Source organism: Oncorhynchus mykiss, chromosome 9 (assembly GCF_057628025.1).
Source record: "Oncorhynchus mykiss isolate SJ-2025 chromosome 9, ASM5762802v1, whole genome shotgun sequence".
NCBI lineage: Eukaryota > Metazoa > Chordata > Actinopteri > Salmoniformes > Salmonidae > Oncorhynchus > Oncorhynchus mykiss.
Genome location: NC_143030.1, coordinates 64468494 through 64483532, shown reverse-complemented (window position 1 = coordinate 64483532; position 15039 = coordinate 64468494).

Sequence of the window (15039 nt, the reverse complement as noted above, 5' to 3'; positions counted from 1 at the left end):
CCTGCCCACTGGACCAGATCCCCTCTTCCCTTCTCCATATCTTCTCCGGGGACCTTCTCCCATTCCTCACTTACATGTAAACTATTTAGTCATCTTGCAAATAATTATATCAAGAGTAACTTACAGGAGCAATTAGGGTGAAGTGCCTTGCTCAAGGGCACATCGACAGATTCTTCACCTAGTAGGCTCAGGAATTTGAACCAGCAACCTTTCAGTTACGTTCTTAACTGCTAACTACAAGGCTACCTTCCTCCTACTTCCCTCATCAACTAATCCCTGACCTCTGGTTGCGTCCTCTCTGACTTAAGGATCCCCTCCTCAAGAAACCAACACTTGACCCCCACTGATGTCAAAACCTTCAGACCTGTATCCCTTCTTTCTTTTCTTTCCAAACACTTGAGCGTGCTGTCTCTGACCAACTCTCTCGTTACCTTGCTTAGTACGATCTTCTTGACCCTAACCAGTCCACTTCAAGACGGGTCATTCAACTGAGACTGATCTCCTCTGTGTCACGGAGGCTTTCCGCTCTGCCAAAGCTGACTCTTTTTTCCACTGTTCTCATCCTCCTAGATCTAGCTGTTGCCTTCGAAACCGTGAACCATCAGCTCCTCCGCCCTCTCAGGGCTAGGAATCTCAGGCTCTGTACACTCATGGATTGCATCATAGTTGGCAGGTCGCCTCTACCAGGTGGCGTGGAGAGAATCTGTGTCTGCACCACGTGCACTTACTACTGGTGTCCCCCAGGGCTCGGTTTTAGGCCCTTTACTCTTTTCTCTATACACCAAGTCACTTTTCTCCATCACATCCAAATATGGTCTCTCCTATAATTGCTATGCGGATGACACTCATCTATCTTTCTCATTCCCCTCTTCTGACACCCAGGTGGACACATTTCTGTGTTCCTGTCAGATATTTCAGGTTGGATGTCGGCCCACCACCTCAAGCTCTACCTTGACAAGAGGAAACTGCTTTTCCTCCCGGGGAAGGCCTGCTGGCTCCAAGACCTCGCCATCACGGTCGACAACTCCCCCTCCCAAAGTGCAAACATACCTTGGCATGACCCTGGATAACACCCTGTCGTTCTCTGCAAACATCAAAGCAGTGACTCACTCCTGCAGTTTCATGCTCTACAACACATATGTCAGAGTCAAGGCCCGCGGGCCACATCCGGCCCGCAAGAAGGTTTTTTACGGCCCCTGGGATGATCTTGATTTATTATTAGAACCGGCCCGCAGCAAGCCGGCAGCCCGCAGATCTTTTACACGCACCAATACTACATTTCCCACAATGCAAAGGTGACGCACCGAGCAGTAGGCTGCTTCATTTCAATATTTATTGGCACAGCAGTCGTCAGCATCACAGTAAAATTAACTTTCAGATACCCATCAAAAATGGCAAAACGGAAGGTGGATACTGAGAACCGGGGGTTTCAAACAAGGTGGGAGTCGGAGTATATGTTCACGAAGGTAGCTGGAAAACCTGTGTGTCTTCTGTGTGGAGAAAGTGTGGCGGTACTGAAAGAGTATAATCTGAGACGACATTATGAAACGAAACACGCGGACAAAAACAAGAATATGGACATGGAACAAAGGCTACAAAAGGCAGAGGAATTAAAACGAGGCCTCAAATCTCGACAGGCTCTGTTCAAAAAAGCCAAATCACAAGGCCAGGCTGCTGTCAAGGCCAGTTTTATTTTGGCAGAAGAGATCGCTAAATCAGCCCGGCCATTTACGGAGGGGGATTTCATCAAAAACTGCATGATTAAAGTTTGTGACGAAGTTTGCCCAGAAAAAAGGCAACTCTTTTTAAATGTGAGTGAGCAGAAACACCATTGCCGAGAGAGTAGACCAGTTGTCCATCAATCTAAAAGAGCAGCTTGTGAAAAAGGGAAAAGATTTTATTGCATATTCCTTGGCTGTGGATGAGAGCACCGACATTTCTGACATTGCCCAGTTGTCAATTTTCATCCGCGGAGTGGACTCCAACCTAAGCGTGACAGAGGAGTTTTTGGCTTTACGTCCTATGCATGGCACAACTACGGGGCATGATTTGTATGAAGAGGTGTCAAGATGTGTAAATGAGATGGAGCTGCCTTGGGAAAAACTTGTGGGTTTGACAACCGACGGAGCACCTGCGATGTGTGGACACAGGAGCGGACTGGTGGCGAAGATACGGGAAAAGATGCAAGAGGAAAACGCGACAGGTGAGCTGACAGCTTATCATTGTATCATACACCAGGAAGCGTTGTGCGGTAAAGCCTTGAAAATGGAGCATGTAATGAGCATCATCACGCGCACAGTTAACTTTATCAGAGCCAAAGGTTTGAATCACCGCCAGTTCAAGGCATTTCTGACGGAGTTAGAAACGGAGCATGGTGATTTGCCTTATCACACAGAGGTGCGATGGCTAAGCCAGGGAAAGGTGCTTCAAAGATGTTTCGAGCTTCGTGAGGAGATTTGTCTGTTCTTGGACAGCAAAGGGAAAGACACAACACAACTCCGAGACGAAATGTTTCTGTGTGAAATGGCTTTTCTGTGTGACATTACGAGTCATCTGAATGCAATAAACTTGCAGCTGCAGGGTCGGGATCGTGTCATCTCTGATATGTACAGTACAGTGAAGGCATTTAAAACCAAACTGACTCTGTGGGAGACGCAGATGCGGAAAGAAAATTTGAGCCACTTTCCCAGCTGCCAGACCATGAAAGAGAAGCTCTCTACCAGTGCGTTCCCGAGCACACAGTTGGCTGATAAAATAGGTATGCTTGCCGCTGACTTTCGACGCCGATTTGCTGACTTTGAAGCACAAAAAAGCAGGTTGGAACTGCTCGGTAACCCATTTGCTGTTGACGTGGAAAGCTCACCACCAAACCTCCAAATGGAGTTGATTGACCTCCAATGCAATGATGCACTGAGGGCAAAATATGCGGCAGTGGGTGCTGCGGAGTTCGCCCGTTTCCTCCCCGGCACAATGCCCCAGCTGCGCATCCAGGCTGCTCAAACGTTGTCTATGTTTGGCAGCACATACCTGTGTGAACAACTGTTTTCTTTGATGAACCTGAACAAAACATCACACAGAAGTCGACTTACTGCTGAACACCTCCACTCAATTCTGAGGATTTCTTCAGCTCAGAGCCTTACCCCGAACATTGATGAACTTGTGGAAAAGATGGGACACCACCAAGTATCACCCTCAACCTCAAACAAGTGAACATTACTGTGCAATCACATATTTAGAGTTTTTACTCAGTTCAAGTTTAAAAGTTAAAATTTAATATTTGTTTTCACTGCATGTTACTTCTCCTTAAACAAAGTGTTGTTTTTGATTAATAGATTTTTGCACTTTATTTTTTTGTATTTCAATCCAATTATATTTTAAAAATATTTCAGTTGAGTGGATGATAGAAAATTGCTATTATTGTTTTTTCTTTGAAGTAAATTTAGCCCACTTTTGCTAAAATAGAAAATATAGTCTACTGATGGTGCCTTGAATACCGGTTTCTTTCATTTAATGTTCATGTTATGGGGATATTTATATAAAGGAAATTTGTCTTTTGTGTCTGTTGAAAATTAAAGATTACTGACAGAGCCATAAGAAAATATTGCTTTATTTATCTGATCATATTGTAATATATTTGTTAGGTTTTCAGTAGGTTCAATTAGGTTCACTAGACTATATGCGTCATTTAAAAATTTTTCAATGAACATTCGAACAGTCCGGCCCTCGTCTTGTAGCTGATTTTTTTATTTGGCCCTCCGTCCATTTGACTTTGACACCCCTGCTCTACAACGTCTGTAGAGTACGACCTTTCCTCACACAGGAAGCAGTGCAGGTCCTAATCCAGGCAATAGTCATATCCCGTCTAGATTACTGCAATTCTCTGTTGGCTAGCAGCTATTCCCTGCTTGTGCTATCAAACCGTTACAACTTATCCAGAATGCTGCAGCCCGTCTAGTGTTCAACCTTCCTTCCCAAGTTCTCCCATGTCACCCCGCTCCTCTGTACACTCCACTGGATTCCAGTCGAAGCTCGCATCCACTACAAGACCATGGTGCTTGCCTACGAAGCAGCAAGGGGAACTGCCCCTCCCTACAAACCCTATATCCCAACCCGATTTTCTGCCACCTGTTCTGACCCCTACTGGAGGTCAGCTCCCGCTCAGCCCAGTCAAAACTGTTCTCTGTCCTGGCACCTCAATGGTGGAATCAGCTTCCACCTGATGCTAGGACAACAGCGTCCCTGCGCATTTTCCCGAAAATGTCTGAAACCCTACGTCTTCAAAGAGTAACATAAATAAGATATCTTACCCAACCCCCAAAAAACTTGCACCTGACTTTTCCTACTAGCACTGACTTTGCTAACAATTTCTTTATTGAGGAAAAATGTACTTACTATGACTGTGATATGTGGTTGTCTCTCCTAGCTATTTTAAGATTAATGTACTAACTGTAAGTCTTCCGGGATAAGAGCGGAAGACTTACAGTGTAATTGTAGTTAACATGGCCAATTTGTAGGATAGCAGCCTACACAAGAAATAACTTGTAATACTGGTAGCAGTAACCATCTGGATGTTACCGTAACAGTGCTGTAAAGTACTTAAGTCGTTTTTTTGGAATTGTACTTTATTTTACTACTGATATTTTTTATTACTTTGATTTTACTCCAGTACATTCCTAAAGAAAATACGCACTTTTTACTCACATACATTTTCCCTGACTGCAAAAAGTGTATACAGTATACTTATAATGGTGTGCAAAAACAGTATGGGCAGTATATGAATAGAAAAGGTGTGTACAATCTTTTCATATCCCAGTCTGTTGTCAAGATGTCCACCATTGGAAATTCAAGAGGGTGCTATGAAATTAATGTAAAAACATCCTTTTCTTTGCCCTATGTCATTATAAATCACATATACTTTTTTTTAAATGGTCCATTGTGTATTTCCGTTTGCAGAATATTGAGGTCAAGCCTGGAATAAAAGAAAAAGGGCTACCTATAATTAACTTGTACAAATATTTAGTTTCTATGTGGTAAATGGCACGTGTGTATATACAGTTGAAGTCGGAAGTTTACATACTGTACACCATAGCCAAATACATTTAAACTCAGTTTTTAATTTAACATTTAATCCTTTATTTTAAGAATGTGAAATGTCAGGATAATAGTAGTTTGCGCTGTTCTGTAGTACACAGCGTTGTACGAGATCTTCAGTTTCTTGGCAATTTCTGGCATGGAATAGCCTTCATTTCTCAGAACAAGTATAGACTGATGAGTTTCAGAAGAAAGTCTTCTGTTTCTGTCCGTTTTGAGCCTGTAATCGAACCAACAAATGCTAATGCTCCAGATACTCAACTAGTCTAAAGAAGGCCAGTTTTATTGCTTCTTTAATCAGAACAACAGTTTTCGGCTTTGCTAACATAATTGCAAAAGGGTTTTCTAATGACCAATTATCCTTTTAAAATGATAAACTTGAATTAGCTAACATAACGTGCCACTGGAACACAGGAGTGATGGTTGCTGATAATGGGCCTCTGTACGCCTATATTCCATAAAAAAATCTGCCGTTTCCAGCTACAATAGTCATTTACAACATTAACAATGTCCATTCTGTATTTCTGATCAATTTGATGTTATTTTAATGGCCACGACACATCTTCAATGCTCTTACTGAGGGAAGGAGGTTGTTGGCCAAGATCTCGCGATACATGGCCCCATCCATCCTCCCCTCAATACGGTGCAGCCGTCCTGTCCCCTTTGCAGAAAATCATCCCCAAAGAATGATGTTTCCACCTCCATGCTTCACGGTTGGGATGGCATTCTTGGGGTTGTAGTCATCCTTCTTCTTCCTCCAAACACGGCGAGTGGAGTTTAGACCAAAAAGCTCTATTTTTGTCTCATTAGACCACATGACCTTCTCCCATTCCTCCTCTGGATCATCCAGATGGTCATTGGCAAACTTCAGACGGGCCTGGACATGCGCTGGCTTGAGCAGGGGGACCTTGTGTGCGCTGCAGGATTTTAATCCATGATGGCGTAGTGTGTTACTAAAGGTTTTCTTTGAGATTGTGGTCCCAGCTCTCTTCAGGTCATTGACCAGGTCCTGCCATGTAGTTCTGGGCTGATCCCTCACCTTCCTCATGATCATTGATGCCCCACGAGGTGAGATCTTGCATGGAGCCCAAGACCGAGGGTGATTGACCGCCATCTTGACCGTCATCTTCTTCCATTTTCTAATAATTGCGCCAACAGTTGTTGCCTTCTCACCAAGCTGCTTGCCTATTGTCCTGTAGCCCATCCCAGCCTTGTGCAGGTCTACAATTTTAACCCTGATGTCCTTACACAGCTCTCTGGTCTTGACCATTGTGGAGTTGTTGGAGTCTGTTTGATTGAGTGTGTGGACAGGTGTCTTTTGTACAGGTAACGAGTTCAAACAGGTGCAGTTAATACAGGTAATGAGTGGAGAACAGGAGGGCTTCTTAAAGAAAAACTAACAGGTCTGTGAGAGCCGGAATTCTTACTGGTTGGTAGGTGAACAAATACTTATGTCATGCAATTAAATGCTAATTAATTACTTTAAAATCATACAATGTGATTTTCTGGATTTTTGTTTTAGATTCCATCTCTCACAGTTGAAGTGTCCCTATGATAAAAATGACAGACCTCTACATGCTTTGTAAGTAGGAAAACCTGCATAATCGGCAGTGTATCAAATACTTGTTCTCCCCACTGTACACACGTAACATATAAAGATTTAAAAAATACATTAAAAAAGAAACAGAAGGCATTTGAACCCAGTCTGACACAAAAAGAAGATTCATATGGGAGACAAGCCTATACACAATCTACAGTTGAAATCGGAAGTTTACATACACTTAGGTTGGAGTCATTAAAACTAATGTTTCAAACACTCCACAAATTTCTTGTTAAAAAATTTAATTTTGGCAAGTTGGTTAGGACATCTACTTTGTGCATGACGCAATACATTTTTCCAACAATTGTTTACAGACAGATTATTTAACTTATAATTCACTGTATGACAATTCCAGTGGGTCACTAAATTGACTGTACCTTTAAACAGCTTGGAAAATTCCAGAAAATTATGTCATGGCTTTAGAAGCTTCTGATAGGCTAATTGATATCATTTGAGTCAATCATTGGTGCACCTGTGGATGTATTTCAAGGCCTACCTTCAAACTCAGGTCCTCTTTGCTTGACATCATGGGAAAATCAAAATAAATCAACCAAGACCTCAGAAAGAAAATAGCAGACCTCCACAAGTCTGGTTCATCCTTGGGAGAAATTCCCATACTCCTGAAGGTACCACGTTCATCTGTACAAACAATAGTACGCAAGTATAAACACCATGGGACCACAACCGCCATACCACTCAGGAAGGAGACACGTTCTGTCTCCTAGAGATGAACGTACTTTGGTGCGAAAAATGCAAATCAATCCCAGAACAACAGCAAAGGACCTTGTGAAGATGCTGGAGGAAACAGGTACAAAAGTATCTATATCCACAGTAAAAGTAGTCCTATATTGACAAAACCACTCCAAAACCATGAACATAGTTATGTTTGGAGGAAAAGGGGGGTTGCAAGCCGAATAACACCATCCCAACAAGCACGGGGTGGTAGCATCATGATGTGAGGGTGTTTCGCTGCAGGAGGGACTGGTGCACTTCATAAAATAGATGGCTTCATGAGGATGGAAAATTATGTGGATATATTGAAGCAACATCTCAAGACATCAGTCAGGAAGTTCAAGCTTGGTCGCCAAGGGGTCTTCCAAATGGACAATGACCCCAAGCATACTTCAAAAGTTGTGGCAAAATGGCTTAAGGACAACAAAGTCACGCTATTTGAGTGGCCATCACAAAGTCCTGACCTCAATTCTATAGAAAATGTGTGGGCAGAACTGAAAAAGTGTGTGCGCGCAAAGAGGCCTACAAACCTGACTCAGTTACACCAGCTCTGTCGGGAGGAATGGGCCAAAATTCACCCAACTTATTGTGGGAAGCTTGTGGAAGGCTACCCGAAACGTTTGACCCAAGTTTAACAATTTGAAGGCAATGCTACCAAATACTAATTGAGTGTATGTAAACTTCTGAACCACTGAGAATGTGATGGAAGAAATAGAAACTGAAATTAATCATTCTTTCTACTATTATTCTGACATTGCACATACTTAAAATAAAGTGGTGATCCTAACTGACCTAAGACAGGGAATTTTGACTAGGATTAAATGTCAGGAATTGTGAAAAACTGTGTTTAAATGTATTTGGCTAAGGTGTATGTAAACCTCCGACTTCAACTGTATGTATGTATGTATATTGTTTTACTGCTCTAGGAATATAATTATTGTTTGGATAACCTTATTTACTATTATGTGTAGATTTTTACCTTACATTTTTTTCACTCTTTATGCGATGCAAAATGCAGAGAACACTGGAAGAATAATTCTCATTTAATTACCACAGTGAATTATTGTAATGTTTGTTTATGTGCCAAGGGATGGGTTGCTAATTGGCGATTTGACACAAATTTAATTTAATTCATTCATCCATTCATATAATGAATCATTAGATTGTTCTCTACAATATTATAATCTTAATATACTTGTATTTGACAGTGTTGATAAAATAAGAACGTTAATTTGCTGTGACCATTGTACCATTTCCATATTTGGCGTTGGGAGTTTCCGTGAATTGGAACAATCGCAATCAATGTGATACCCTAGATCCTTGGCTTTCATTGGCTATATTGCTGATCAATCTACATGAGAGGGGCTGTTTCTATGGTGATTTAAAGGGAAAGACACAAAAACATTGCAGAGGAGGATATTGAACTTAGCTTTGTCAATAAATATATACTTAGTCCCTATTTTGTTTAGTATTCATTTAGAAAAAGACTATGTTTTCACTCATGAACCTGCAGCCACTAGCTTGTCAGTTGACGTTTGAAGTTATCACCGTTCTGCCCCACAGAGTTCTATTGAGCAGTGACCACTTTTTGATCATGCCCATAATGACATTCCATTGACTTTAAACATGCTAAATTCTCAGAGTAAATCATTGGTAACTTTTGAAGCATATATAGTAGAGACATGGGGCTGAACTATTGTTTTTCTGACTCAATTCTCTACTGAATTTACATATTTGCAGAAAATAATTTAATGTATGAACAATTACTCTGATAAAAACTGAAAGATTCTGACCACTCCAAATCCCAACTCCCAACTTCAGTAGACAAGTTTTGATCCACGAGCATAAATTAGCTAGCTGTGAAGGGTTCATCAGGACAACTGACCACATACGTCATCAATTTGGGCAAGGCTTGTCCGTATAGCCTCTCCACAGAGTTTCTTAACCCAGAGGCGCAACATCGCAAAACTTCCGGGAACACTTGAGAAACAGACCAAACCGATCAGGCCAGAGTTTGGAGTTTGAGAAGTCCGTATCCACTGGCACCTATAGCTCTCTACTAGTGCCCATTATTTATGGTCCTCCTGGATCAGCCTTTAGTATTTATCTCTCTGTGTGTGTGTGTGTGTGTGTGTGTGTGTGTGTGTGTGTGTGTGTGTGTGTGTGTGTGTGTGTGTGTGTGGTTAGAGTCCAGTGAGTGTACATCGAGGGTGTATGTAGAGTATGTAGAGTATGTCAATGTTTAACTACTAATTCAGAGGTGAAAGGTTCAAACATCTCTACACAGTGCAAAGTCATGCAGGATATTCAGTTAGATTGAGAGGCAGATTGTCACGGTATCTGATAAGATCATTTTTGATAACAAACTGTTGACAACTACAGACCAAATAAGTAATTTGTATTTTACACATGCCAATCAGTTACAAACCTAGTTAGGCCTTAACCTAAATAAAAATGACAGTAATGTGAGAGACGTGATCCCTGGATATCCGGAGCATGGGGCTTAGTAGGGGAATTCAGACCTGCTGAGATACCGTAAGAGGCCGGAGGATGATCTGGCTTGGAGTGAACCCAGATTTCAACATCTTTACTTCTCCTATTTTACTGTGGACGACTATAGAGGCACCACTGACGTGCAGTAGCAAGGATTGGTGGTCACTGCAGAGCAAATGTTAAGGGTGAAGTGTGAAGGTCTTGTGAAACAGTAGGCCATCCTGCTCTTGCACAAGGAAACACTGGTCGGTGACAAAGCAACCATATGTAAGTGTCAATTAGTTGACATGATTACAGTGTCCTACTGTAATTTGTATGTAGAGATCAGAGATGCTTGGCAAGCCATGTCCCTATACCACCCAGAATACAATTACAAGTACAATTAAATTAAATGTATCACTTTCTCAAACAGTGATGTTACGCATACAGTATTACAGTTCATAGGTCTGTGTGCAAACAAATAGAAACAACTGAACAATGAGATTGGTGTTGCAAGTGAACCTGACATTGGCAATATGCAGGCAGGCAGGGGCAGAAAAAACTGCCACCACCTCACGTGATGGAAATTAACCACTATTGTGGCGTCAGACTCACAATGAGCCCACATGCAACGAGATATGGCATCTTTTCCTTCCTGAACAGATAGAGAACACGTTAAAAAGACTGTGCCTCTTATCAGTACTTATATTGTTATAGGTGAATGAATGTGTGCCTTAAATATACAGAAAATTATATTTGATCTGTGAATTGAGTTTCTATAACACAAATCACATTTTATCAGACAAAGAAAAGCTTAGGGTCTTGAACACCTGTCTGTAACTCATTAGTGAAAATATTGACCATATTTTTTTTACGTTAAATCCTTAATTATGTTGGTGAACTATAAAGTTTAAGTATTTATCAAGTCATTGCTCTGTTCCTCAATGTACTCCTTGAAAACTTCCTAGATTACCAGGTACTGAAAGGGAAGGTCCAGTTTCCTTTTGACAGGATCTTCAAGTTCTTTAAATCCAGTCTGAAATTGTTGATACCCTTTTGATCAAGATGAGCAATAATGACTGTATACAATAAATCATTCAGATACTGAGCTATATTGTATGTTCAAAGTAATTGGGAAATTATATTATTTATACTAGTACAATTAATACGATATTGTTTAATAAATAATATTTTGGAGTCACTTTTATTGTAAATAAGAAAATATTTTGTTTCAATAAACTTCTGCATTGATAATGTGGATGCTACCATGATTACAGATAATCCTGAATGAATCGTGAATAATGATGAGTGAGAAAGATCATACCCCTAAGACATGCTAACCTACCTTGTTATTTGTAATGGTGAGAGGTTAGCATGTCTTGGTGGTATGATCTTTGAACCTCTGTAAATTTCTCACTCATCAATATTCACGATTCATTTAGGATTATCTGTAATCATGGTATCATATGTCATATGTTTCTCTGAGAAATGGTATTAGTATAGAATAATATAATTTTGCCATTGTTTGAGCATAATATATAGCTTAGTATTTGAATTATTTATTTTATACACACATTTTTGATTATCTTTTTCAAGGGTGTCAATCATTTCAGGAACCCACTGTATAACAGAAGCAAAATATCTAATAAATGTCTTATTGTCACAGTCTTATCGTCACAGTCTTCTTGTCACAGTCTTTTTGTCACTTTGCTTTGCATACTGGAAAAAAACAAGTGTTCAAGATTAGGAGGTTTGTATTTTTAGCAATTGGCAATGATCAACAGGTTTCTAACTATTTTCCATCATTGTTGCCTACTGTTCCAGATGAGTTGTGGATAGTTACGCAATAAGAGCCTTTCATTGTCACCTACACAATGTCTGACGCTCATCCACGTACAGGTGAGCTGGCACAGACAGGCTACCCAACAGGAAATGGGGTGTGTTGACACATTGTTTGAATGGATGAACACTCCACCCACATCAACCAAAATGTGACAAACCTCACGTTTGTTTTAACCTTTCAAATGATTTCTTTGATTAGGTGTATCCACAGCCATGTATTTACTAAAGTGATAATGCTAGAGGAGCCGGTGTTTAGAGGAGATACTGGGACGGTGATGTTAGGCCCGAGACGAAGTTGAGGGCCGGCAAACCGTGCCAATACAGTGCCTTGCGAAAGTATTCGGCCCCCTTGAACTTTGCGACCTTTTGCCACATTTCAGGCTTCAAACATAAAGATATAAAACTGTATTTTTTGTGAAGAATCAACAACAAGTGGGACTCAATCATGAAGTGGAACGACATTTATTGGATATTTCAAACTTTTTTAACAAATCAAAAACTGAAAAATTGGGCGTGCAAAATTATTCAGCCCCTTTACTTTCAGTGCAGCAAACTCTCTCCAGAAGTTCAGTGAGGATCTCTGAATGATCCAATGTTGACCTAAATGACTAAGCGATGACCTAAGCGAAGAGAGCATCATGAAGAACAAGGAACACACCAGGCAGGTCCGAGATACTGTTGTGAAGAAGTTTAAAGCCGGATTTAGATACAAAAAGATTTCCCAAGCTTTAAACATCCCAAGGAGCACTGTGCAAGCGATAATATTGAAATGTAAGGAGTATCAGACCACTGCAAATCTACCAAGACCTGGCCGTCCCTCTAAACTTTCAGCTCATACAAGGAGAAGACTGATCAGAGATGCAGCCAAGAGGCCCATGATCACTCTGGATGAACTGCAGAGATCTACAGCTGAGGTGGGAGACTCTGTCCATAGGACAACAATCAGTCGAATATTGCACAAATCTGGCCTTTATGGAAGAGTGGCAAGAAGAAAGCCATTTCTTAAAGATATCCATAAAAAGTGTTGTTTAAAGTTTGCCACAAGCCACCTGGGAGACATACCAAACATGTGGAAGAAGGTGCTCTGGTCAGATGAAACCAAAATTGAACTTTTTGGCAACAATGCAAGACGTTATGTTTGGCGTAAAAGCAACACAGCTGAACACACCATCCCCACTGTCAAACATGGTGGTGGCAGCATCATGGTTTGGGCCTGCTTTTCTTCAGCAGGGACAGGGAATATGGTTAAAATTGATGGGAAGATGGATGGAGCCAAATACAGGACCATTCTGGAAGAAAACCTGATGGAGTCTGCAAAAGACCTGAGACTGGGACGGAGATTTGTCTTCCAACAAGACAATGATCCAAAACATAAAGCAAAATCTACAATGGAATGGTTCAAAAATAAACATATCCAGGTGTTAGAATGGCCAAGTCAAAGTCCAGACCTGAATCCAATCAAGAATCTGTGGAAAGAACTGAAAACTGCTGTTCACAAATGCTCTCCATCCAACCTCACTGAGCTTGAGCTGTTTTGCAAGGAGGAATGGGAAAGAATTTCAGTCTCTCGATGTGCAAAACTGATAGAGACATACCCCAAGCGACTTACAGCTGTAATCGCAGCAAAAGGTGGCGCTACAAAGTTTTAACTTAAGGGGGCTGAATAATTTTGCACGCCCAATTTTTCAGTTTTTGATTTGTTAAAAAAGTTTGAAATATCCAATAAATGTCGTTCCACTTCATGATTGTGTCCCACTTGTTGTTGATTCTTCACAAAAAAATATAGTTTTATATCTTTATGTTTGAAGCCTGAAATGTGGCAAAAGGTCGCAAAGTTCAAGGGGGCACTGTATCACCGTCGCAAGGCACTGTATCACCTACTGTCTCAAGGCTCATGGAAAGAGCAGGTGTTCTTAATGTTTTTTACACACAGTGTATATGTCTCTGGGTGTAGCTAAAGATGATATATGTAAAAAGGTATCATAGCTAAAAAAAAAAACAGTACATTTGGATCAGTAAATACAGTATGTCATGTATTGGGCAAATAACTGGGGATATCTTCAAAAAAACATTGCACAACCACTGACAAATTGACAATTTCTTCTGCCCCTACCAAAGTATGTACAACTTTGCATATAATGATTACATGTACCAATATGAAAAACAATGCAGTAGTGTCTAATGTTGTGGTGGAGGATGCCCAGGGAAGTCAGCTCAGTGAGGTTTGTTTACATTATTACCCTGTTGTCAACGTCATCAGTTGTTGCCATGTTCGATGAGCGCTGGGCCACAGGAAGGAAGCGGGAGAGGCAGAGCGTGTTGGGGGAAACACAAGCTCCAACGACTCAGGAGGACGTGTGTTTATACGCAGAGCAAACTGCTGTGACCTACATGACTGAACTGAGCCTCTTTACACCAAGCCAGACCGCATGTGACATCTCAGCCTTAGCAGGCCTGAGAGTGACGGTGTGTCCACGCCATCAACACCCAGGGACAGGAACTAGTACTAATGCTCATGGGTTAGTGTCATAACAACCGTCATCAAGGAGACCAAACTCAGAAATGATGTTGTGGTGGTCGGGATAGCAATAAGCCAATAACACTATTATAGTGAAACATCCACTTTCTGAAGATCAGTCACACTTCCACGTTTATTAATAAAAAATGACAAGGACATAATGTTCTCAGATGGATAGATAATGAAAGTGAATTGATAATTTATTCAGTGAAGAACATTTGATGGAGGTATTATGAGACATGCTGCCTGACCTGCATGCATGACTACCAGATACTACCTTGACTAGACAAATGTGTCTGTTCTGATGACTCAAGCTCTCACAAGTCATTAAACATTTCTCGGATGGGTTTGGTTTCTGGAATTTTCAGAACCCCACTTGGCTTCGAGAAAGTAAGCCACAGTATAAGAAATATCCTCCTTTTTTAGTCTCTCAGGGCTGGCTGGCTATTGGGAAGTTCCAGGTTAATGACTAAACCCAGGACACACATTGGAAAAGCCTGTAGGGCAGGGTTGACTCCCTTTCCGATAAGTACTGATAATGGAGTCACAGGTTCAGCAGAAGAGGCTAAGCAAAGAACCAATAGCTAGGTTATCCCTTTCATCACAGTAAGTATGTATTATGAAGATTATGCCTACATTGACCAATGAAGTGACCTAGTAAAAGGCAAATAAATACTAATCAATATTCAGCAACATTTGTTCACAGCAGACACAGACCATGAATATTTGCAAAAACTATAAAACTGTATTCTGCGGCTTTATTTATTAACTATTAGGTGGTCAA